At 40.3% G+C, this 27,841-nt stretch overlaps 1 long non-coding RNA gene across 1 annotated transcript; it reads left to right on the top strand.

Annotated features, from left to right (window-relative positions):
- Positions 1-1,536: 1,536 nt before the first annotated feature.
- LOC140689147 (uncharacterized) lies at positions 1,537-18,699 on the top strand. Its single transcript, XR_012064021.1, has 4 exons — positions 1,537-1,626; positions 13,716-13,912; positions 15,786-16,043; positions 18,399-18,699. It is a non-coding gene; the product is annotated as an uncharacterized lncRNA (long non-coding RNA).
- Positions 18,700-27,841: the final 9,142 nt, after the last annotated feature.

Below are 27,841 nucleotides of genomic sequence, written 5' to 3'. Positions count from 1 at the left end.
AGTGGTGCGTGTGTGCAGTGCGGACATGCACACAGGTGAAGAGATGAACAATAGATGGGCAAGGGAGCCAGGACTTCTGGGAGTGCTTAATTTGACTTTAACCAAACACCAGAAGGTTACTTAGTGCTTCTTACTAGTCAAGAACACAGATTGTATACCATGCAGAAGAATTATCATAAAAGATACCAACTTCAAAAAATATGGTTTCATCTAGCTTTATCACAAGGAACTGCAATACATTCTTCAATTCCTTCAGCAGTTTTCAGTATTCTCTGAAGACCAGGGATCACATTTATAAAAGAGTTGGATGTGTCTAGTTGATAGAGTCCCACGATCCGAGGCAGAAGACTGGAGCCCCAGACCTAACACTTGGCAAACTGTGATCCTGGGCAAATCTGTCAACTCCTTCCTAGTCTAGCTATTTATTTCCCCAACTTTCCCTCCTTTAGTATCTTCCTCAGGCTTCACAGTCCCAGATTTAGGTTACTTGCTTTTTCTAAAAGCATAAAACTCTTTCATGCCTCTTAGCTTTGCATGTGGTCATCCTTGTGCCTAAGCCACTGTCCTTCCCTACCTCTCCCTGTCTACAGCAGGTGCCTTCCCCTGCCTTTCAGCTCTAGAACAGTTACTACTTCCCACTAGAACTGTCAGCTTCCACCCCTGGGTTCTTCTGGTGCCCTGCTTGTGTCTGTATCATTGCTCAGGTCTTGTTTTCACTACTAGATTAAGGCTCCCTTAAGGAGAGGTTTCTGCCTTAATGACCTCTGCCATGTCTGCCAAGAGCATAATGCCCGACATATAATAATCTATCAATAAGTATTTATTGTGTTTAACTGAATAAATAAATGCATATAGACAGGAAAGCTTATTTTAAAATCTGGACCATTCATTCTTTGGCTTGAATGGACTGTACATATTGGGCTCCAAAGGTCATTGGCTAAATTATCTTTCCGTGATCATCACATCATCAAGACTGAAAAATAAACAATAAAAAAAACCTTATTGTATCTGGATAATACAGCAAAGACCTTAGACTTTTGAGTCTATTGCCTTCTTTCTCATTGCGAATCTTGGGCAAAGATGAAGGCGAGCTTAGGGAACTCCAGCGTTTACCTCTGTGTGTGAAGTGCAGAGCACCTTCTACTTTTTGGCTACTAGGGATGGCACACACCTTTTTCATCTCCAGAAAGGTCTAATGGAAGGCAATTCATTCCTACTGGGCCGTGGACACCTGTCAAGTGAAGGTGAATGGCATCCAGACTGTCACGTCACACCACCTCTCTGGGACAGGGCCAAACAGGACTGGAGGCCTGGCCTCGTTTCTTTCTCACTCTAGTAAGATGCAGCCACACAGGTATCATTTGTGAGCTTGGCACTGCCATCCACCAGCAATTTGATTTCACTTCTCTGAGCTTCACTTTCTGTTTCTTATCCACAATTTGAGGATTGTGACCTCACAATGCTCAGCTCCAAAAATGTGAACTCTTATGAAGACTGAGATAACCTTAGCAAAATCATCCAGCCTGTTTTCTAATACACAGTAGGTGCTCAACAGATGTCAATCTCTTCCCTTCTCCTGCCTGACCCTCCTCAGAAGAGAACATTCCAGCCATCCATGATAAAGAGGTAATTTCCTGCTTTCCTTTTCTGCTTAGTAAGGATAGGGCAGGGCTCTGGTATCTTGTGCATATCTCTCTGGCTTGCAAACCCAGGCACACCCATCCACAGGGCTTTGTTTCTTTAACCTCAAGTTATGTAATGAGTAGGTGTAGGGCTCTGGATTTATTTCCACAAGGACCTGTTTCAAAATCCCTGCTGATTGCTCTAGGCTCTGAGCATGTGTATGAGAGAGGCCCACACATGTTTCCCACTTGAAGCACCAGGCCTGAATTAGGTCATGCAATCATTGCATTTTTCACCATTTCATAAGCCGCTGCTGTGGCAGCTGGTTAGGGCCACAGAGAACAAGGCAAGAGCGGGGAGTTGCTTAACCTTGCCCTGTATTCACACACACATGTTGGCGGGGAAATGGTGACTCATTCTCTCTGCTGGGATACACCTGGTAGGCGGGCTCCTAATGACTTTATTTTAAAGGCTACTTTCCCTCACCTTCAGATAAATCCTTTACAGCTGAATTTAATCTCTGGAAGTACAAGACATGTCAGGAAGAGTATTAACCTGTTCTGACCCCTAGGGTACCATTGGGTAACACTTAGGGAGTATACAGGTGGTATCCAAGGAACCCTCCCCAAAACTGTGGGAAGTGAAATAAACAATAGTTGATGATTCAAACACTGGTGATAGCACCCAATGGGGGTTACTACCTACTACGTGCCACATACTTTCTCTACATTTTCGCTAATCCTCATGTCAATCTAGTTCATCTTGCAACCGATGCTCAGGCACATTAACTGATTTCTCTGAAGGACCAATGTTAATAAGCAGCAGAGGTGGGACATATCCAATGCCAAAACCCATGTACCTTGCACTGCGTCACAGCACCTCCGCGCGGTTGAAACTGGGTGTTCTATTGACCTCCCACCCATCTCCCTGGAACTGCCACTACGTATGAGCATACCCCCTCCTCTCTGAGCCACCTGTAGTCTTTATTTTAACATTTTGGACTTTAGTGAAGTCCTACTATACAGAAAGCTGTTGAAAGAACAGCAATTTTAAAACACCCCTTATATGATTCTGTTTCCTTGGTTACTCTTCCTGAAGTCTGATTGTTTCTCTTTCTTTGATTCTGGAAATTACTAATAGGTAAACTTTCAGTATAATACTTTACTTTTATTTTTATTTTTATTTTATTTTTTTCACCTAAGTCAGCCTAAGACAGTTTCTGTTGCATGCAACCATGCTCCCCAATGGATGGATACACTGTGGAGAAATCAGATAATTACTTGGTTGAATGCAGCAGCTCCATATCTTAAGACAGTAGTTCTTAAACTTTGGCAATCATTAGTATTACCTGGAGGGGTTCAAAACATTAATAGCTATATGTAAGTTAAGAAACAATGTTAAGAAAAAACAGCAACACATACAATATGTTGAAAATACGTAAAATGGGATTAAATGCAAAACTTGAGATACAAATAAACAAGGATAATCGCATTAAGGTGATGTCTTCTTTCTATAAATGTCTCCTTAATGCTGTTGTTTTATATTTTAGAGAGCGATAAAGAGGGAGAGAGACACACTGACTGAAACAAAATCTTGGAGAAGGAATTTAAATTTCATTCCTAAAATGCATCACATGGAGCAAAATAAACTTTTCTGGGCTAAGGAAAATAATGGACGACCAACGTAAAAGTCACATAGTTGCTGATGATGCTCATTTCTGGCACAATCAGCTCTGCAATGGGATGGTAAGCATTCTCCTGGCTGTCCCAGAAATTAGAACACTTAATATGGACAATTAGTTCTCTAGCTCCATGGTTGTGAATGGGCCACCTCAGCCCAAGCCTCCAGTAAGCTTGGAGGAGAGTGAACTCATTACAGCAAATGTGCAGGCCAGAGCCCCTGCAAACGTCACTTGCCGATGTCATGTTGCATCGTCTCTGGACTGCATTAGTTTCCTTCTTGCCACCTGAGATTAAGGTCCTACATAGAAGAACCGTGAGACCTGAGAATGCAGTATCCCAAATGGCACCATTGCTATTTTCTTCTTCTTGATGGTGAAGCAAATGAGACAAAATGTTCATTTCTGATGTGATTTTCTCAGTGGATCCAATTATCAAGTGCTAATATTTCAGGTTACTGAGGTCCCTCTGTCCTTTTTTATCCTAAATAAAATCAACTCAAGACTTGATATCTCACAGATATACAGACTCAAAATTCTCTCCATCCTAACTCTTCCTCAACTATTTCTTGGATCATCAGGGGGTGATTACATCTTCAGGAATTGCACTTCTAATCACCTTTGTACCATTTTCTATTAGTTTTTTTCTTTTGCCCCGTCTCACCTCTTTCTAATGATGTCTCTTTTGGGTCCTGAAGAATTTAAACCCTCCTCCCCCTAAATGGATTTAGCTGAAGTTTTGGAGCAATAGAAAAAGGAGCAGGAAACATCCCACAGGTCACCACAACAATTAATTTAATGTTGGTTATTAGACACCTCAACCCCTCTGTCTCTGAGTCATCCCAGCTCTTGGGAACTTGCTGCTGGCTACTATCTCTCCTCAGTCCATAGCCCAACGCCATTTAAGTCTATTTTTTCTATTTTTTTCTATCCTTATTTCCATTTATCATCTTTCTGGGCCTCTTTAACCCATCTACTTGGACTCTCTTCAAGTTAAAACTTCTTATGTCAATTTTACACAACAATTTAATTTTCTCTTTATCACCCTTCCACCTACTAGATGATTCCATAAGTTCTCTTACGTAAATAGATAGGCTGAGAATTTCCCAAATCATCAAGTCCTGGAAACTATTTGCTTAACAGTTCTCTGCAATTTATCCTTTTTTTTTTCCTCAGATTTTATTATGAACAGCAATATGAAACTAAGTTGAACTTTCAACATCTTGCTTGGAAACTCGATCAGCTAAATTTCCAAGTTAATTATTTACAAGTTTTGCTTTCCACATAACTTCAAGGCACAATTCTACCAAGCATTCTTCTACCACATATGTTCTTATTATACAGTTCTGAAGATCGAAAATCTGAAATGGTCTTACTGGGCTAAAACCCAGATGTTGATAGTGATGAATTTTTAAAGCTCTAGGAGACAATTGACTTCTTTACCTTTTCCAGTTTCTAAGGGCTGCCCATATTCCTTGGCTTAGGGCCCCCTTGCATCTTAAAGGCCAGCAATGGACAGCTGAATCTTTCTCAGACTTCATCCTTCTGACACTGTCACTTCTGCTTCCTTCTTTCACTTTTAAGAACCCTTGTGATTATATTGGACCCACCCAGATAACCCAGGATTATCTTCCTATTAAAGTCAACTGATTAACAACTTTAATTCCATCTACAACTTTCATTCTCCCTTGCCACATAACACAATATAGTCATAGGTTCTAGGAATTAAAACATGGATATTATGGGAGGCCATTATCCTGCTGATTGCACTAACTTCTGCATAATTTCTAGAAAATAGTAATTATGTAATAATTGATGGTTATCATCATTACCGTTTGATAAACAATAATTGAATACTTACATATAGCAGGTAATGCATTAGAAATACAATAGAAAATTAGATATATATGGTTCTTGCCCTCATGAAGTTTATAATCTAATAAAATAGCCCACTGAATAAACAATTTAAATACAATGAGGTTAGGGCTGAGGGGGTGGGGAAGACCACTGAAATACATAAGGAAAGTATCTAACCTATGTAGGACTGCTAAGAGTAGAATTTTAAAAGGTGGAAATATAAAGAATAATCCTAAAGGTTAAGTTAGGTAAAAGAGGGCATGATTTGTGGAGGAGCAAAAGTCAAGACCATACCCGGGTGGAGAAAATTAAAGAAAACTGGGGCTAAATAATAGCAAGAGGGTGCAGGAGTGGTGGGGGAAGAAGAAGCACAAGCCACATTACCAAGAGCCTTTAAACTGCATTAGATACTTTAGACTTTATTTTGTAGGCGATGGGCAGCACTTTAAGGGGTTTTAATCTTTGAGTTGATGTGAACAGATTTCCATTTCCAAACTGTCAATCTAGCTATAAGCTAGAGGACCTGTTGCAAATTCTATTAAACAGGAAATAATAAAAATATAGCCACAAAATCATTTATATGTGGAAATTTAGAAATCCACTTCTAATTAACTCATAAATAAAACTGATACCACTACCAATAAAGATATACACACCAAAGCTTGGTGGAGACAGCTAAAGCAGCACTTAGAGGAAACCTCAGCCCAAAATGCTTTTATCAAAAAAGAGGAATGGTTAAAAATTAATAAGGTAGATACCTAATTCAAGAGGCTAGGAAGAAAATGGAAAAAGAAAAGGAATAAAACAATAAAGATGTGTAGATGAAGTCATGCTTCAAGGAAAGATGTTTCCCTAACTGCTAGGAGCACTGTTAGCTGACTGCACACAGGTATCATCTTCCGTGACTGTCTAAGCTGCAGAGAGGTGCCTCATCCAAGACCATGGGCCTTCCTGGTGTAGCCCACCTCCAACGACTGATCAAAGCAGAGTACATAAACCCAGGCATTTTGGCCCAGTGCAGGGCAACATGGAGGGCCATTTAAGTTCCACAGCTCCCCACAGGGTTGGTGGAGTCTCTGATGAGGCTGGAATTGCTTCTCTGTGTCTCCCTCTACCCAATCCTGCTTCCTTCCTCACTCCTTCCACAGACGTAGATCCCTAGGAAATATCTGGCACATTAAAATGTACATGATAGTGACATTCAGCAAAGTCAAAGGTGGTTCATTAAAAAAAAACTAATTAAATAAATGCCTAGCAAAATTAATCAAAAATTGAAAAGGTGATGCTATGGTCTGAACATATGTGTCCCCTCAAATTTACATGTTGAAATCTTAACTCCTAAGGTGATGGTATTAGGAAGTGGGGCCTTTGAAAGGTGGTAAGGTCATGAGGTCCTTATGACTGAGACGAGTGCCCTTATAAGAGACCCCAGAGAGCTCCCTTGTCCCTTCCGCCATGTGAAGATACAATGAGAAGTCTGTGACCCAGAAGAAAGCCCTCACCTGACCTTGCTGGCACCCTGATCTCAAACTTCCCACCTCAAGAGCTGTGAGAAGTAAACTTCAGTTGTTTATAAGCAACTCAGTCTGTGGTTTTTGTTACAGCAGCCCTAATGGACTAAGACAAGGGACATAAATACAGTACGGAAGAGATTTAAAAGATAATGGGAATGTTAGGAACAACTGTTTATCAATGAATATTACAGTATAGATAAAATAGATACATCCTTAAAATATGCATAGATAAAATCCCTATAATGCATCCCTGTAAATGCACAGATAAAAGACACATCCTTACAAAGCTTATAAAATCTGACTCCACAAGTAGAAAATTTGATTATTTCCATAAACACTAAAGAAAACAAACCACTACTTTAAAATCTCATTACAAAGAAGGCATCAGGTCTGATGGGTACCTGGATAAGTTTTACCAAATATTCAAGAAACAAACACTTCTAATCTTAAACAAACTTCTCAGAATAGGAAAAGAAAGAATACTTACAAACCCATTTTATGAGGCCAGAGTAATCTTGATAACGATACCTGACAAAACCAAAGGAATAAAGGAAAATTACAAGCTGTATCACTCATGATCATAAATGCAAAACCTAAACAAAATATCAGCCAACCTAAGCCAGCAGTATATAAAAATAAGAATACATCATAACCAACTTGTTTCATTTTCCCAAGGAAAACAAGATTGGCTTAACATTAAAAAATTAACATAGTTTACTACATTAGTAGATTGAAGGAAAAAATCCTATGATTATTTCAGTAGATGGAGAATAATCATTTGATCAGTTTCAATATCCATTCATGACAAACTTAACAAACACAAAAGAGAAGTTCCATATCTTGGTAAAGGGTATTTACCAAAACTCTAAGGCAGACATCAGGTTAGAAGCTGTTTCAATTCTATACATAATACAGTTAGTATCTTACATCAGGGTGATGGCTGGGGTGCTGGTGGAAGATGGAAAGAAATGTATGTAAGAGAATTAATCATTTCCTTGTTGGCAAAGAACCATCACATATATTTTTGAGTAGCACCTAGCCTAGGGCCCTGCACATAACAGATGTCCAAAACATGCTTACTGACTGACAGATACAAGACTGTCCTAAGAAACTGCCATCATTTCAGAGTGGTGCAGCCTGGAGATCACTGCGGCCTCCAGAAGATTCTTGCTCTGTGTTGTGTTCTGGTCACACTTGCTATAATCACTACACCTTCTACGTTCAGCTGCCAAAGACTTCATTTGTCCAGAAACTCAAACTAGCTTTTTCTAAATTTGTTCTGAATTACTACCTTCTAATAGTATCCATAGTAATAGATTGCTCTAATGATGTAACTTTTCTTCCAGTGATTAAAAAATATCAGAAAAAAAATTTGGCCTTAAAGAGCATTATGAGATGGAGCAGGCAAAGCACTAGATAGAGCTTGAAGAGGCTGGGCTTTTAGTCCTGCCTGGGTTATAACCAGCGATGTGACCTTTGATGGGATTCAAAACTTCAGGCCCCTATATCCTATTCTGAAATGTACTATGTGAGTTATTCATTCAACAAATTAAGAACTTTCAAACATCAGGCGTTGCACACCTGCCCACACTATCTAGGTCTTGGGATAATCCACACTAACAGGAGTTATGAGAAGTCCACTGCAAAGTAACTTGCTGTACAAAAAGCTGGAGGATTTGGGGAGTGTGAGAATCCAATAGCTACTGATTTACCAAACAAATCTCAAATCACCTCTCACATTTGCACAAGATTCTAGGGGGATGATGGCAAAAATAGAATTAAGTACTAAACTCACATCAAGACCATGCTCTTTCTTTGCAATATGGAAAAAAAAAAAAAGGATGAATTCTAGTTTGCCTTAGCTGCATGCGCAACCTTGACCAAATCACCCAATGTCTTCTTATGAGTTCCTGAAACAGATCTTCTAACAAAAACCTGGAACAATGAGGTTTTTTTTGGAATTTGATTCCCAAATAACAGAAAGGGGATGGGGAAAGTGAGCTAGGAGAAGGAAGACAAAGCAAGGAATGGTGTCCGAATGGGCTGTTACCACTGTGGGCTCCTGGCACTCAGCCCTTCCGGAGACCACCTCAGTAATCCGTAAAATGCAGCTCAGAACTATCCTGACAAGAGACAGGCGGCTAGGATATTTATCCACTGAGTCTTTCCTCTCACTGTGCGAGAGGTGCCCCTGGAGCTTGAAGGCCGCCTTGTCTATGAATGGAGAATTACCTGAAGTAAGAAGTTGTCAGCTTCAGGTGAACTCAGTGGTGAGCTTGGGTTTGTGGGGTAGAAAATCAACAGCAATTGTTATACTAACCAGTGTCAGTTTAGATTTTTCTGATTTATAAATGAAAATTTCTGATACATCATAGGATCAGAAATCTTTGTGGGTATTAAAACTGCCAATATCCATTTTTTTTAAGAAGGAATGTTCACTCTCAATGCTTTGGGGAGAAGGTGATAGCTATGAAAAAATGTGGCTGTATCGTTCTCGTAGCTCATGAATCCTGTGACCTGGGAAGCAGGAGTTATAAGCCTGTCTTGTCTTCATAATCTCCTCTGAGCATGGTCCAAGAGAAGATTTTGATAGGGACTTGATGAAAGAGGCAGAGTGGAATAATTTGGGTTCGTTGCAAATGTTTATTTAACTCAGATACTTCAAAAGTATTTATTGGAGAAACATTTGTAGATTTGTGTCAGATGAATCAACATCATTCACCCATATCAGAGTCATAGCCTAGGGGAGGGAATTTAGTTGGCTAACCTGTAGCTTACATGCATGGTATGAAACCTATTTGAAACCCTTGACCATCCAGTGTCAAGGTCTTGGGCTGCCCTTCCCACCCTGGTGCAGGAGGGGCAACCTCAGCTGGCGCTGTGAAGGGCAGTGGTTCTCAAGTTTGAGTGCTCACCAGAACCACTGAGAGGGCACTTTGCAACACAGACAGCTGAGCCCCACTCCCAGAGCTTCTGACTTACCAGGGCAGTAGTAGGGCCCCCACAATGGCGTCTCTAAAGAGTTCCTAGGCGATGCTGCTGCTGCCGGTCCATGGACCACATTTTGAGAACTACTGCTTCAGAAGAAGCTGGAGTCACATGAGTGAGTGGGCAAAGGTAGAGTGGAGGTCACTGAGTACTCTGCTGAGAACCGGATCATAAACCTGCAACCCAAACTCATGAGCAGCCATTTCTTCTTGGTCTTCAAAGATGCCACTGCATGTTCATAATCTCACAGGGCATTTCTATTTACTTTCCACGCTGCAGGCCACCCCCTTCCTAGCCCATAACACACAACTTTACCACATCGCAGGGTTCAGATTAGCCTTCCAAAGCAAGGCCATGCTTGGCAGAAGAAGGTGGATTTCACTAACAACTAGACTTTGCATGGAATAAATACAGAAGGACTAGAAGTGAAGAAAAGAGAGAAAGAAAAAGAGAGGGAAGGAGTAAAAAGGCAAGAAGGAAAGACAGGCAGGCAGGACATATTATGAATATACATTATGTTTCAAGTCCTATGCCTTGAATTTTCACACACTTTAGAATGTTGAAGCCTTTCAAATATTCTGCAAGTCCTATATTATTGTCCCCTAGAAGAAACCAACATTTAAACACATTATGGGATTTTCTTAAGTAGATGAGACTTGTGAAAGGCACAAGCAGGACTCAAGCCTAGAAGCATTCAATTCCAAGTCTAGTGAAATTCATGTTCTCCACTAACAGAAAAATGGTGTCTATGCGGAGGAACTGCAAAGCAAAGTCACATGGGTGAAACGGTGGTTGTCTCAGATGTTCCACTGATTCTTGGATTTAAAATCATGGTGTGATCTATGGCCCTTGTTCCTGGCTCCCTGAACTTAAAATATATCCAGGGCATCTTTTATAGAGTTGTTTCAAAAATGAGATAGTACTGTGTAATCTCCCTGCCTTTGTACACATATGAATCTCACAGCCTGAGAGGCTCTCTCCAGTTTAGGTAGGTGCTATTATGTTGCAAGTATCTGGGGAACAGAATTCCTGATTGAGGAAGAAAGCCCTCTGTATGGCATGGGGTTTCTCAGAATGCCCAAGTTTGGTCCAAGAAGATGAACTTGGGGCCACAGACCTACCAATGCTGAAGCCGAGAGAGACCTCACTCTCGTCTGGATGGGACCATGATATAACCCAACAGCTTAACCCAGAGAAACACTTCACCATTCCACTAGAAAGTGCCTGTCAAATGATGAAATAGTGATTTTAAGTGGTTCCAATTTTACAACTTCTACACAGATACCTCTAGATTTATCCATTTAAGTCAGGCCATTGACAATACTTGCAGTTAGCCAATTTAGCCTGGCAGTATGTAGAGTTCAAAAGAAACACACAATAGTGAGAACTGCAAGAGGGGCAGCTTTCACTGAAAGCTGGGGATGATTCTTAGCCCACGAATTACACAGACGTGGGATGGTCTTGCTCAGGCACCCTGATCCCCCTCAGATGGCATTAAATCAGAGACATGTTTAAAGGGCATACTGTGGAGAAATGCACAGTGGGGCTGGGTAAGTTCCCGTAGTCTAGGCTGAGTGGTTGAAAACACGGGCTCCAGGGAGAGATGAGAGTCAAGAAAGGGATCTATCACTGCCCTTCTGGGACGCTCAAGTCATTTGCCATCAGCTACAGCCCACTTCAGAGGCAGAACAGGCAACAGCCCAACATTTCCCAGACTCTGAAAGGAGACTGGAGCGAAACAAGAAACAATCTCTGTGAACTTGCAGGTAAACACAAACTGCAAAAGGGCACATTTCCAGTATCAGGCAGTTTTTCTAAGTAGAACTCACAGCTACATTTAAAACCTAATGTGAATGATATTCAAATATGTCGTTTCTCACCTGGTCCAAAAGGGAAACAAGAAGAGAATGAAAAGGAATGCAAAGGGTGGGTATTTACAGCGTCATTTGTTTGAAGCTTATTTGCATAGAGGAAAAAGAGATTTGACTATGAAGTCCCTCACACATGTAAAACAGAATGCCAACTGTATTAAAATTGTGTAATCTGATATGTAAATGAAAACAATGATACCATTCTTTTTACATAATTCAACAGAATTTTTTTTTTCTCTTAACAAGAAGCCCTGGTGATGGTAAACTTAAAATCTGGGTCCACCTTACTTACGTAAATTAGAGGAAAGAACACTGTGCACCGACAGGAAGGTAGAATTTAATGAAGAAGTTTTTTAAAAATCCAGAACCCTTTCAGTAAAAGAACTCAGACACGAAAATAAAAATTGAGTTCCACATAAAAGGGGCTTGCCATCTGAAGCCCAGGCACTCCTATCCAGGACAGCATTTTGGAACAAAATGCTTGGCACCTGATATCGTGAGTGTGTGTGTGTAATATCCGTGTTTGGGTCAAAATTTGAGAGCAGAACAAAAAGGAGCCGTTTTAGAAGCTGGAGCCCATGAAGCTCAAAGAAGTATCCAGTAGGATCCCCAAACAAAGGTTAAGGAGAATACAAAGCCAAAAAACCAGAACCCAGGGAGCTGGGGGAGAAGACAGAGGCTCACAGCAGCAGTGTTTAATGTGGGGCTTTGCAGGCAGGCACACCTGGGTTCCCTCCTATACCACCTACAGGGCATACTGGCTGAGAAAAAGCATTTCATTCCCCGGAACCTTGGCTTCTTTATTGGTAAAACAGGAAGAACAATACCCACATTATGGAGTTATTGCGAGATTTAACTGAGATAATACAGGTAAAATATCTTGCACAACTGCCTGGATGAAGGTGCTTAATAAATGCCCTAGTGTTACTGGGGAGTAAACAGAGATGCGTGCAGGACAAATGCAAACCAAATCCATTCTTTGGACTTTGTTTTACGTGCCACTCAGCATGTACAGGACAATGTAGGCTGATGTCCCTACGTTAAAAAGCTCAGGTAGCAGGCATATAATGCTACTGTGAAGCTGAAATAAAATTACTCACACAAACACAATTATGTATAATTGTCTGGCACATGGTAAGCATGCAACAATTCATAGCCCTTATTTTTATTAAAAAACTGTCTCTCACCTTATGCTTATACCTAAGATTAATCATCATGCTAGAAAATGGTTTTGTTGTGAACATACAAGTCACAAGAAGAAAAGTAAAAAATGAACAATAAACATGGCAAAATGCCCAACAAAATATAAATGAAAGCCAAGACACCATTTTTTTAACAATACAACATAGATTTTTTTTTCCTTTCAGTGATAAGCTCCTTTGATGCTAAGTATTCATTAAAATAAGCTTGGTATATGTTACTCTCGGGACAGCAGATACAAATGGCTCCTTAGAAAATCATTTAGCAATAGTAACAAGAAGCCTTCAGGTGTTCAAAACCTCTACCCAGCAATTCCATTTCTTAAGGTCTAATCTATAGAAATAACTTAAAATACAGGGGAAATATATATAAATATGCCTCTGTATTATTTTTTCCAATAGTAAACAATGGGAAACAACATAAAAAGTGAACAGAAGAGGAATGGTTCTTAGTAGTTTCTACTCTGGCATATTTATTCAATGAAATATTAGACAGCTTTAAAATGATGCCAATAAAAGGTTTAAAATAACATAGTAAACGCTTACAATGCCATCCTAAGGATAAAAGCAGAACACAGAACTGTTTAACTAGCAGATTCACAGTACGTAAAACATCTTATTAATAACTGAAAGAAAATATACCTATTTAATAGTGATTATCTGAGTATGCTAGTAATCTGTCTTTATGTTTTTCTGTATTGCAATGTTTTTCCATAATAAACATAGATTTTTTTTAATAATAGTGATAAAAGTCCAATGACACTTCCATTAAATATTCCAGCAGCAAGAGTCTCTAGTACAGAGGTCAGAGAACTAGAGCGTGTGGGTCAAATCCAATATGCTGCCTGCTTTTGTAAATAAAGTTTTATTGGAGCACAGCTCCACTATTTCATCTATGTGTTGTTTACGGCTGCTTTCCTCTAACCTGGCAGAGTTGCGTAGGTACAATACAGACTGAAAATATTTACTATCTGACTCTTGACAGGGGACATTTGCCAACTTCTGATTGAAAACACTGCACCCAGAAGATCTTTCATAACCCAACGGCTTGAAAGTTGATGTTTTTCAACCTGGAGAAACAACACTTTAACATTCCAGTAGAAAGGGCCTGTCCAAGGACAAAATGGCTGATGATTTTAAGGTTGTTGATTTTCCTTTCTGATTTCACAGCTTCTAACACAGGTACGTTTAGATCTCTCCCTTTAAGACAGGCCACTGATGGTATTTGCTATTAGTCAGTTTAGCCTGGTAGCACCCAGAGTTCAAGAAACAGGCAAAGTGAGAACTGCAGGAAAGGCAGCTTTCCCTAGAGGACAAGGATGGCTCCCAGACATGTGATGGTCCTGCTCAGGCATCGCGATTCCCCCTGAGGTGGCATTAAGTCTGAGACTGAACTAACATTTAGAGGGTATATGGTGAGAAATAGGCAGTGAGGCTGAATAAGTACTGCACTCTTTCCACCTTGCTGTCCAGGCAGAGGGGTTAAACATATGGGCTCTGGAGAAAGGTGGCAGTCAAAAGCCAGACCATCACTGACCATTTGGGGTACCTGGTTCATTTAGCTTTGGCACCATGTCTACAGTGTGATTCTGCATCTTTTGTTCACATACTATCATAGAAAGGGAACTCACTCCTTTCTGATGCAGCCCATTCTATGGCTGCTTCTTATTTATGAATACCAAAGAACTTATTTTATATTTTTATCCCCTTTAATACTTGGCATGATAGTGGGAAGTTGCAATAGATTTATGCTCACATGCAATGATTAAAAGCTATTCTAAGCTCCAGCATTGCCTCCTTCCTCCCTGTAGCTCAACCCATGGGGCTGGACAGGAGATAACGTGAGAAGAGGAACATAAATGTTACTTAACTGTTGGTGACTCTGCCTCCTTGGCAACATTGTTGTTCTTCACGGCATTATCCTTAGCAGGATGCAAATGCTGGCTTTCTGAAGGGCCTACCTGAGCTCTCCTTGAGGCCTGCCAGGCCTTCCACAGCTGCCTAATGTGAGACATACCAGTTCATCTCTTACATCTCTCAGGTCCCCTGAGATACTGGCTGTATGTCTTACAGCCTTTGATGCTGTGTCTTCTAGCTCCAGTCCCCCATCCTAGCTGGCTCTTTATACTCAAGGGATTCCCCTCTTGGTTCCTGTTTGACCTGTGGGGATTCTCACATCCTCACTCAATGCGGGGTAGGGGGTGGAGGATGCTTTCTCTGTCCTCCCGTCCCTCTCTCATTTCTTCTCACCTGCATCGGTAGGTGGACACAGTGCCAAGTAAGCTGCCTAAGTAGATGTTCAAATGGATGCATGGTTAACCTTGGATCCCTTCTCTTGGCTTCAGAAAAGTGTAAGACTTCAATGAACATTCTATTAGTCCAACAACTCACAACTCTGACAAATTTTCTCCTCCTTCTACCCCTCACTCCAAATGTCTTCTTCACATCGATTGGTATGGGAGGTAGGTGGGGGCTCTGGGGTGACAGTGGGAACAAGCAGAACTACGTAAATACCTTGTTGTAAACCCCCCCCCCCCGGGGAGAGTTCTGCCTGTGGTTATTTGTGGCTCTGTACAGATGCTTTGGACACCTAATGCTTTTTTTAGCTCTGAGTCCTAATCATAATTTTGGAGAAAGAGGCAAAACCCCACTCAATGGTCTATTATGTCATCACTGAATGGCCTGATCATGGTTAGCTAATCTGTGTTCCAAGAAGTCCAGTCCCAGGAAATGCTTCACCTAGAAATCCCTTCACCCCAAACTACCATGATCATAAAGGGCTCTGACAAGGCCCACAGTTCAGCTTTTTTAAAATGAGCACTACTGCTGTGGCCTGCTTTATAGTGTATAAAATGCTTTCCTTTATATATTTCTCTCATTCATTCATCCATCCATCCGTCCATTCACGCTACCATCCTACATTTGCTGAGTACCTACTCTCCCTGGGGTTTGCATTAAATGCATCTCTTGGAAAAGCTATCTGCAATCTCATTTATTCCTCACAGCAGCCTTCGGAGACAGATATAGCACATAATTTACTCTCTTTGTATTGCAGATGAAGGACCTGAAGGTCAGAAATGTTGATTACTTTTTCCAAGGTTACACAGCTATTAAGAGAGTGGGTGGATTGGAAGAGGAGAAGCAACTGGGACTTAATTAGTGTACTGTGACATCCTCGACTATTCATGAATGTTTGGGAACAAAGCACATCTACAAGGAAAGAAAGCATGGGAACAAAGTCTGGATTCTTATACAAATCCAGCATTAGGATTGGATGCCAGGACCACACCAGATTTCCAGATATAATTGTGAGGTACTGGTTTGCATGTTAAAGTGACACAATTGAGTAAATATGGACTGTCTCACTTCAAAATCCTTCAATTCTTTTTCTTTCTTTCTTTTTTAATTTGATAATGTGATTTTAAATGCCAAAAGTCTCAGTTTGGACATTGGTTAGACTGACAGACAAGCCAAGGAATGACAAAGAATAAAACTGTTTAATTTGGCCAAACAACAATAGACTGTCTCTGAGCAGTGGAGGCCTAGCTGGTGTCGGGTTATTCTGGATTCAGTGAGAACCTTTGTCAAATCACCTATCAGCCATAGGAGAATTCCAGAAACTCTCTTTATTTGGAAGTGTGAGTATTGGAACTCAACAGCAAGGGGTGGGGATGTCTGGAACTGGAAAGTAAAGTTTCACACAGTACTAAATATAACCTCCTGCCAGGCAGGTAGGGGCTGCTTGCCAAATTGTAATGGTTGTCAGGATCCAAAAGCCATGAAGAAGGCCGATGTTTTGACAACAGAAATTGCCTTCAAGATGGGTAAATTTGCCCTATGGAAGGGGAGATGAGAGATGATGGAATTAGTTAATTACCTCTCACCTCCAAGCTTTTCAAACTTCAACTATAACAAGTTCATCACTTACTTTAGTATAAATAGAATTTAAACCAAGATAATGAAATTACCTCTTAGGCTCACAGTGTGGACTTTTCCACGAAAAGACAACTTGGAAAATCTATCTGCCGAGACAACTTTAAAAAGAGGTTAACAGGAATAGCCAGAGGAAAGCCCAGTTCCACCAAACAACATCGCCCAGACGATGCCTCTTAGAACTTCTGCTGTTCCTGCTTTCTGTTACATTTCTGTCATAGTAACCTCTTTGAGGGCAGGCAAAAGGCCGGTCCTGTTTCCTTGCTATATTCCCAGCTCCCAGTACAATGCCAGGCCCTGCACACGAATAAAGGGACTCTCGAATCATACCTCCTGGAGCTCATGAAGAGGTAGTCACTCTTTCTGAAACTAGCAAAATGGTTGGTGTGACTGAGATGTTCACATTTACAAGGTAAATGTGCAGCACTGTGTATGAAGTCAAAAGATTCTGCATTTTTCCAGAAATGCAGTTTAGATGAGAGATCTAACAATGAAATTCGGCAGTGTTTCTCAGAGTTTGACAAAGCTGAGCCTTGGCAAAACTGAGAGGTATGGTATTCATTCTGGCTGTACTGTTTTCAGGAGGCCTTTTGCCCCCGAGTACTTAACCCTGACATGATGCCCTCCCACAGACTGGGGACTGGCAAATGTGCAACCTCCCTGTCTCCTGGAAAAATCTTGCTTCTCATTCCTTTAGACCCTTGCTAACTCATGGTTTCAAATTCAAGAGTGATGTAGAGCTGGAGGAGATAGCTAACACACTAGACGAAAATATCAGGGTGACAAAATTATGTAGAGACAAGTCAGGCTGAAATGTACCACCTGAACTGGATAATGCCCCACACTTTGATTTAAAAATTTCACGATTTGGTACCAATATAGAAGACCAGGGTGGTTTGCAGGTTAGGTTAAAAAAATCTGGAAGAAGGAGAGGTAAGCTAAGTATCATACTGCAAGTTGACGCTGAGCCAAGAGTATAAGGTAACTTGGTAGAGATAGGTGGGGGTGGGGAGGTGGGTGCCTCTGGAAAGAAATACTCAGGGACATTCAAAGAAATGGAATGGTCATAACTAGGGACATCACAAGGAAACCTGCCATGCCTCTTCCTGTGTTGTATAATATCTCTAAGCCTTAGGGTCTCCATCTATATAATGGAAATAACAAAACCAAAGGTGCCTTATTCCTTGTGTTATCATGAGGATTAAATAACATAGTGCAGTTACTAATTGTTCTGATTACTGGTGTCATCTTTAACAATAACAAACTCAAACTTTGAGGAATACTGGGGCAATATGAAGAGCACTGGAAGAATTAAGATGGATACAAAAGTTCTAGTTTCATAGAAGAGAACTTGGTAGGATATGTACATTGTAAACACAAAGGTAGGTAAATCATACATCAATCTAGAGTTTCTTTTTTGAATGAGAGATCTCATCCTTTAATATTAATTCCATCAGAATATTTCAATATTAAAGATACAGTTGGCAGTGGACATTCACAGATACTTGGCCATTCGATTTTTTTTGTGGTGTTTTACAATAAAACAAACACCCTTCTGAAATATCATAAAAGGATAAGGAAAATCATTAGATCTTCCTATATCAAAATACTCTAAGTTGCATTAATAAAATCATATACTTACATAACAGTTTAATAGCCTCTCATAAAATCAAGGTGGGAGAGAGAATATGTTTATATCCTTGTGTGCTAGAAGTTGTTTTGTAATTCCTTCCAGGAAATGCTTCCCCCTACGTCAAGCCAGACTTTTTGATTGGATGGGATTTCACCTGGGCCACAAGACACTTTGGATGGATCCCTAGCTCATCAACGTTGTTTTCATCGGTGTGCTGCCTACAGTTGATGTTCCAACAACTAAGATGCCTTTTGCCTTTATACCATTTCATCACCAGACCCCCTCCAACCTAGAAAGTTCTTCTCCTTCCCTCTTGCCTGTTTATCTCTTAAAACTCCCTACTCCCAAAGAGAAATGCATGCATGTATTCATTTTGTAATTAACAACTGTCTATATATTTTAAACACAGAGGATCTGAACTAATTTTTGACTGCTGGTTTTAGGTTCCTTTGCTGCAGAAACACTACAAAATAGAGTTTCAGGGTCTTGAACAATGAAGATACTACTTCCCAGTACTGTGTGTGGGAGCCTGAGGAAACTCTGACTCACCATTTCCTGCATGTAAAATGGTATATTATTTCAGGGAGAGCCCCAAGAGAAAATCGTAAGAGAACTTTTCAGCCAGAGGTTTTGAAGCACTTTCAGAGCATGAATACATATATTCTTATTCATAAAACACACACACATTTATTGATGCTGATCATAAAAACTTTTCCTAAGCATTCCTCTGTACCCACACTTGGTGATGCATTTTCTCAATGGAGTCTGGCCTCCCTTGTGGTCTCCATTTCTGGGCTGTAACTCAGTAACTCTACCCTGCAGGCTGTACTTTGGCTGCTTTCAGGAACAGCAATGTCTCTGTTCAAATCAAGAGACCATAATAAAACACTGTCTGCTACAATATCAAACATGAGAGGTTTCCGCTGAACTAATTGGTAGGGAAAACATTTTGCCTTCATCAAGTGGCAGGGCCCAAAGTCAGAAAGATGGAAATTGGCTCAGGGAGTTTGGGGAGGGCAGGCAGATCATCTGAATGGGACCAGAAGAAAAGTTTGCTATACGCTGAAAAGCTTTAGTTGGCGCTGAAATGAAGATAGCATTTTGGTTAGTTCCACAGTCTAGAAGGAGAAGCAGATTAGAGCTGAAGAGACGTGATGTCTAGACAAGAGTCTTCCATTAGCCAATCTTGACTCAGTTTACTCTTCTGCCAAATTATAATACTGTTGTGCATAGAGACCCAAACACATATTCTGCATAAAACTCAGTTGAGGCACTAAAATAGACATGAAAATAAAACAAACTTATATAAGCAGTGGTTTTTTAACACAGTTGGAAGTAGAATAAAATTGAATTTACATCAGAATATTTTTACCAAAACATATGCCTCCTTCATTGCCCCCGCTACCCTGCCATTATAATTATTTGAAACATTATATACCAATGTAACCAGAAAACAGCAGCAACGATGACAACGACGCAACCACAAGCCATTTGCTGGGTGTGTTCTATGTGTCGGGCACTGTGCTATGTCATTCACATCCATTCCATCACTCAGCTCTCATCTTACTCTCATGGGCCGTGTGCTGTCATCATCCCCATTTCACAAATGAAGAAGCCGAGCAAATGAGGAAGTGTGCTAAACTAACCAACCCAGCTACACAGCATCACTTTGTATACTTCGAAAATTGGAGGAAAAATAATCACATCCTTCATTTGGGAATCCCATACCAGGACAGTTATTCCAAGGGTAAAGCACAATGTCCAGCCCCCAATCCCTGAATCTCCTCATCTTCTTCTGTCAATTAAAAACCACTGAAAGTTTCCTTTACCACAACCATAAGAATAGCTCTGAGGGTTTTAAGAGACAGGTAGCAGTTCACTGGCCTGGGACTTCATAGACCCAACCTTGGCAACCTTCATCTACAGACTATGAGAGCTTGGGGGGTTTCCTCTTCTGTACTATAAGACCATCCTCAGTTGGATGGTCTCTAACTTTTTTTTTTTTACTACAATTAACATCCACTGTTGAAGGGTTTGTCTTTTTGATCCAGATGTTAAGAAATATTCTGTCCCTGTTGAGGACGACATTGGTAGTAGGATGGGGCTGGAGGTAGCAAAGAGATTTCCAAGCACCCTCATGATCTTACCAAGTCATGGTTCTCAGGTCTGCTTACGTGTCAGCTGATCATAATAAAGCAATCAAAGAGGAATGACAGAATGATTCAATAAAAGAAATAAGATAAAAGAATAACGTGAATTCCAGTACATAGACATCTAACCTCTGCTCTTTTCAAATTCATCTGTAAATCTAAGATAATAGTAGTGCCTACCTCCTTGGGATTTTTCAAAATAAAATAATATACCTAAGATATGATTAACATGATGTGTAAAATAAGAATAATAATTCTGTGAAATTAGTTACACCCTCCTCCCTCCAGTTTCTCTGAACCAACTATATGAAAGAGACAGTGGACCGTTACGAGTGAATCTGGAATGAAAACTCTGATTAGGCCCCAAGCCAAAACAGGTCTCCATACTCTTCTTCCAGATTCGAACGAACGTAAGACTAGCAGCCATTAGTTAACACCGGCCTGTCTTACCATGGGAAGAAACTCACAGCGTGTGCATCCCAGGAGCTGGCTGGCTCTAAAAGAGACTGGAGAAGAGGTGCTCCATGTGCTCAGGGCTTCTTTGCCAGTCTCTCCAATGCCAATCTGATTATACGTTCTGCATTCTGTGGAGAACAATGAGTAGGAGGGGAAGAAAAAAAAACCCAGGATTTTAGAATGTTCCTAATATTTCCAAGAAGACAGAAGTCCTTATTTTATGGGTCTGCTCAGAAACACTGGAAAAGAGTGAATGGAATCCTTCACAAACAATAGTACCAACCTCATAGGATGCGTCATGGCATTTACATGTAAAGTACAGTAGTTCTTTTAACTGACTTCTTAACTTACCGTCAGTATCATTCCTCACTCACCAAGCCATCCTGATTAATCTGTAATAATGTGATGCTGGTTTCTAGTAGGCCAGTTTCAAGTAAACCCTTATAATTCAACTTTGAGCAGTGAAATTTTATATGTGTGTTGTATTGACTTTCAAAACTCTTTATTCTAGTGTAATTAATTGATTAATAAAAAGCTATATAAACATATCAGATACCATTTTGAAAAGGTAAAGGATTTTCTTCTATGAAAATAAGTGAATGTTTTGGAAGAGGTGATAAAAGCAAGCTTCGCCAAAGTGGTATGTACAACACTACTGTAAGAAGTTGGGGAAAACTTAAAAATCTAGGGGACTTTTGTCTTCAGATTGATGTTCATGTTCAGATAAAATAATAGTTTGGTATTTGCAGATACTAACTACTATCTATAAAACAGATAAACAGCAAGGTCCTACTGTATAGCACAGGGAACTATATTCAATAGCTTGTAATAGCCTATACTGAAAAAGAACACAAAAAGGAATATATATGTATGTACAACTGAATCGCTGTGCTGTACACCAGAACCTAACATAACATTGTAAACTGACTATACTACAATTTTTTAAGAAAAGAAGCAATCAAACCATTATTGTTTTGAAAATAAAATATTTTAATAACTTTTAAATATATGCTAAAAATATAATGGCATAAAACACTAAAAGGACCAATAGCAAAATCAGAAAAAAATGAGAATCATTTCTCTTTATATAGCATCATCATATGATTTCTTATAACTCCCATGTTAATAGTATTAACTATGTAATAATAATGATAATATAGAGAAAATGCCCACCTAAACGGAAAACTATGTGATATCTTTAGCATATTATTTCAAATTACCTAATTCTGCTTCTGTGGGAGCTATTTTACAACTCGGTACCTTATACGTAACTAACAGCAATGCAAAGTGATCCTTGTCCATAGACATGTGAATTTGTCAATTACATCCAATGAAAGTTCAATTGATTACCCTGGCCTACTGTAGACAAGACTAATTTTTCCTCCCTCTGCACATTCATTTTAACATTCCTGATCTATAAAGTGTCTGTTCTTTGGAATCTCCTTTGATCTGGCTTTTAATGCCTCACTAATTCCCTCCTTAATGCATTAAATGAAATCTTTACTATGGATTTATTTTTATACCTATATGAGGGTCATGATTTGACTATTTTTTGAAAATTATCTGTTAACAATTATCATAATGTTAGTTAATATTTACTAAGCACTTTCTATGTGTCTAGCTCTATTCTAAGTTATTTATATGCTTTGTTTCATCTTGTCTTCACCATCCCTGTGAGCAGCTAATTATCAACCCCACTTTCCACATGAGCACCCAGGGTCCCCTAGAAGTTAAGGAACTCACCCAGAGGGAAATAGGAGTACATGGTAGAGCAGAATTCAAATTCGAGCTGAGTCCATTCCTGATTGGAATGATACTGTATGTTACAGTATCATTTCAATTTTTCCAGATGAGAAAACTGAACCTCAGCAAAGTTAAAATATCTCTTACTTTTCTACTTATTCAACAAATATTTTAAACATTTACTATGAACCAGACACTGAGCAAGGTTTTAGGAGATAGAAATCAAAAAGGTAAACAGTCAAAGCCCTTGATTTTGATGCAGTCTAGAGCCCTGAGATAACTGACTCAAGTCCGGTGCTGCTGTAGCCAGACAACCTATTTCCTTCAAGCTTCTTTGTGCACCCACTTCCAGGCAACTGGGAACATTCAGTGGTCCGGAACTGTAACTTCTAGTAAGAGCACCCTGATGTCATCTTGTATCCTCTTGTCACTCGGAAAAGAACGTATTCAAATAAGCCCAGAAAAGGAGATGACTAATGAGTTTTTCGGAGACTGTCTCCAAGATAAGCTTCCAACCCCGCTTCCCACTGAAAATCCTATGCCCTTTGTCTGAAACAAACTAATCTGGCTACCCTACCTAGTGGATCCCTGCTCAACAGGGTTATGTCCTTCAAAAACTCTTGTCCTCTGTTCAGTCTTCAAAGCCTTTCTGAAGTACTCTCAGACTTCATCTCCTCCCCACAAGTTTATGAATTAGCTCCTCTTGTCGCTTCGGCATCTCCTGCCTCTTGGTTGTTTCTAAATGTTGCAAGTATCGTGTGCCATGGAAATCACTCTTCTTCATGTCTGTTTCCTTCACAGAAGCATGAACTCTCCCCAGAAAACCATGGCTTATGTATCTTTGTTTCCCCCGCTCCTGGTCTGCTAAAGGCTAGCAGGTGGGTCGATCAGTGATGCACTGGTAAACAATTCTTCTCACACAATTAATATAGGACAACTTTCACTTCTTCCAACCCACAGAGTTCTTTCTTGTCTCCAAATCTTTGCGTTTACTGGAACCTCTGTCCAAACCTCACCTCCATTTTATCTCCCACACTTCCTAAGGATTTCTGTTAAGATATCCGTTCTTCCCAAAGTGTTTTCTAACCCTGAATTTCTGAGTCTCCTCTGTGTGCTCTCCTATCACCTCAAACTCCCCCCATTAAATCACTTTTCACCCTGGAGTATATTTGCCTATGTATATACCTGAACATGAATATGCATATTCATTGTATATGTAAAATGCTTGAGGGCAGGAACTCTGTTTATTTTACTGCTCTATCATTAGATCCTAAACTAATATAAGTACATATAATTAAGTGCTCATTTACATACATGTAAATATATGTCGAATGAAAGAAAAGACTAATTTGTTCATGTTTACTGTTGTCCAGAAGGAATTATGCTTAGGGTGCAGCATGATGGAATAGAAAGAGCAACTTTGGAGCTAGAAACATGGATTCTATTCCCGATCCAGTCATTTTTTAGCTGTGTGACCTGGAACAAATCACAGCAATGTGTTTTACCTTAATTCCCTTATAAGCAAAATGAGAATAAAATCTCTACTTTGACCTGTTGTTATGAAGACTAAATGAGATAATGTGTGTTGAGGATCCGATACTAAGTAAGCTCTCAGTACATATCCATTTCCTTCCCCTTCTATTTGTGGCCAGTGCTAAATTATAAAGACAGCATTTGGGCACATAACAGGATATCCTACATGAGCAGGAATGGCTTCCCAGAGTAATAGACGGTGTTGCCAACAATAGTGAAGAGAATGAGAGGAAGCCGACACACAAACGAACGTCCTCAAGGTTTCACCCTCAAGGGTTCAATGTAAGGTTCAAAGGATGACTCTGAACGTTAAACAGCTTCGTGAAAAGCCCAACAATGTTTCCAGCTGGAGCAATTAACCAAAACACATTTTTAAAGGCAAGAGAGCCCAGTAGAATGGCAAGAGACCTGGAGTCAGCACTGAGTGAAAGGTTAACACAGATGCATGGTATGCAAAGCATGTGCCAATGACAACATCAGATCCACCTTCTTCCCGCTCTACCCCTGCCCTGGAATAGGGACTGTGAAGGGGTGGTGTCAGCTTCCTGCATGGTACTGTCACTGGGTGTTCTCTTCCCCCAGGGATGTTTTAAGGCTTCCAAGTTTCTATCAGGTCATTCCTGCTGTAGAACTCATGAAAAACATCCACATGTTGTAACTGCAAGTTAGGTGGCAAGCCAAACTTCTCCAGATAAATTTTATAATCAGGACCAAAACGAAGGATGCGACACGTTCCGGGCTGCTCAAAGCCCACCTGATGTTTCTAGGCAGTCAGTGGTCTGATCTTTCAGTTCTCTTGTTTTAAGAGAAGACCCATTTCTACACCATTGGCAGCTGGTCAGCTAGGTGAAACTCTGAATTCATGCTAAACAAGTCCTGCCCTCACTTTCTGGTGACAAAAGACTGGAGATTTAAACATCCTACTAGCTAGTTCCTGGAGGTGTATGATCCCACTCCCAAAATTCTATCCTGGCTAGGGCCATCATCACAACTTAAGAAGGTTCTGTTTCAATGCTGCAACAAACACAGCAAAGTAGGAGATTCAGCCAACAGGGAAGTGGTAAAATTAAGCACCATGATCCTGTGAAAAGAGTGTTTAAATCCTTTACTTTTAAGGGGGATTGGAGTCCTCCTGACTGTGGCCTTTGCTGATGTTCCCCCCATTTTCACCACCCTTCTTCATTTCCCCTTCCTAACTGGGAGTGACATACTCACACCTGACTTCTCCCATAACTTTATCCGAATCTCACTTTGGCACTCAGCACCCCCAGCTTCCTAGGGTGGTTAATGGTGGATATATCGTATCTCCCCAAGGAGTTTGTTAAGTTCCGTGAGTTTCCTCCACTTCCTTCCCAAGGCTGGTCTTCTCCAGGACACCCAGCCCAGTGGCAGCCTCAGGGGGAGAGTACTGACATTCTCTGCCTATTTTTGTTGAAAGAGAAACCTGAACGGTCATAAGATTTTTATCTAATTTCAATTCGAGTTCCACAGACAATATTTTGACAATAATCTGAGAAGTCAGATAGCAGAAAGTTTGAATAACAAATAACATGTCTATGTTGTTTTACAGCAGGGCTTTTCCTGTTGTCTGAGTTGAAGGATCCGGTTTTTTAAATTAATTACCAATCTATTATGGGCCAATGCTTTTGTAAAGTAGAATAAAATGAATTACTAGAAAGAATAAATTTAAACGATACAAAAATATGAATTCAAAATATGTATTAATAGAGTCAACAGAAGCAAATCCCCTCTGTCAAACTGCTATAAATTTTATAAGCACTGACTATGAGTTTCTGTGCTTATCTCATGGACTAGCAACAAATGGCTACCAGGGCACCCACCCTGGACCATGCTTAGAGGAACACTAACTGCCTTAGCCTTTATACTGCAGTGTTAGAAGCCTAACGGCGGCTGGGTTCTTTCTCCCGAGTGAAAAGTGTACGGATCAGATGGGAGGAGCCGATTTGAGGCCAGATGTGCATCTTCAGCCTTTCTCTCTGGTCTTTGAAAAGAAGGACCAAGGTAAAGTTTGAAAAGTCAAAGGATTCTAGAAAATAGGATCAGGAACCACTTCCAATAAAGCCTAAATCTTGGTGGGGTATGCCTATTCCATATTCTTAATAAGGAAAAGAGCATTTATATGTCTAGTTAGGTGGTTATAAATGGATTGTGCACGACTATCTCATTTGTAACCTTTCCTCTGTTAATTGTTTGCTTGTATTCCTATTTTGTTTTTTACCCTTCAAGGCACATTAACAAAATTTTATTTAATCCTCCCCAAACCCAGTGAGGTAGATGTCAGTGTTGTCCTTATCTTGCTGGTGAGAAAACTGGCTCAGAGACATTAAATGACGTCCCCCATCACTCAGTTACCAGGTTGAACTGGAATCCATACTCAGGCCTACCTGACTCTGAAGTTCATTCCCTGTTCCAAAGCTCACGCTTTTCTGGCTAACTGTGCCTTGCTGTACTTAGGAAATCCAAGTACACAGAGAGCTATAAGGAATGTGCATTTTTTCAATCAGCAGGAAAAAAAAATGTCCCCACAAAACCGTGGGGTAAAAAATCATTAACATGCTTTTGTGAATGTTTGGTGGCCATACAACCGCTGTATATATCTTATAACTTTAACCCCCCCAGAGTGTGATGATATATTTGCCGTCCATAGATTCTTAATAACGAAGCTGTGAGCGCCACACCTGCAGTCTCTCAGAGAATCTAATCATCAGTAATGACTAGTTAAGAGTATTCAATGTGATTGTCCAAAACAATTCCAAAACGGACCCAATCACTGTAATGATCCACTTGGTGCATATTAAGGAAATACCCAGTATTTCAATTTCCCTAAAACTGACTGCATTGTCCTAATAAACTGCAGAAAACATCCATCAAGAGAAGAGGGATAGCTTTGTGAGCTACTCATGTGTTGTGATTGATTTGCTCTCCTTCCCACCAGTAAGTTTTCAAAGACTGGGGCCAAAGTGTCCAACATAAGCCTGAGGGTGAGGGTCTCTTTGTAAGGTCCCTCATGAAACGGCGATACCATAAAGGATGCTACTTGCCATGAGCCTCAACCTCTACACACACGCTATTCCAAGAGTGTGGGTTAGCTGCTACTAATTTAGACTCTTGCAACCCAGACTTCAGTTTCTAGTTTCACCCTCAGCAGACGCTTTTCCAGCAGAAGAAACTTCACATTCTAAGACACATTAAGACAGAAAGAAGTACAAAATATTTGGGCTCAAATGGGTTCCATTTACAGGTAAGGAAATTGAAGCATAAAGGAATAAACTGACTTGTCCAAAGTCACACAAACAGGACTGAAGGTGAACTGGAACTCTGTCTGAACCCATCTGTGAGGAAGAATCCAAATTTGACTTGAAACATAAACCGACTGCACACACCTCTACTTCCTGTTGCTATTGGCAAAGACTACATCTACTTTCTCATTTCTCTATTCCCTGCATCAAACAGGGTGCCTGGTACTTAGTAGATGCTCAGTAAATGTCTGTTACACTGTAAAAGTACCGAGGTAAATTAGCAGAAGTACCAAGGTAAAACCTTTTGGAACTCATTGCTACTATGCACTCTTGTAGGCTTTGCCTGAGTGCTGACAGAGTGGGCAGAAGCACGTGTAACTCCTCTTGCTCTTTATAATCTTTG

This window comes from Vicugna pacos, chromosome 25, assembly GCF_048564905.1.
Source record: "Vicugna pacos chromosome 25, VicPac4, whole genome shotgun sequence".
NCBI classification, from domain to species: domain Eukaryota; kingdom Metazoa; phylum Chordata; class Mammalia; order Artiodactyla; family Camelidae; genus Vicugna; species Vicugna pacos.
Note: the sequence above shows the minus strand (reverse complement) of the source record. Positions and strands in the feature narration are given on the sequence as shown.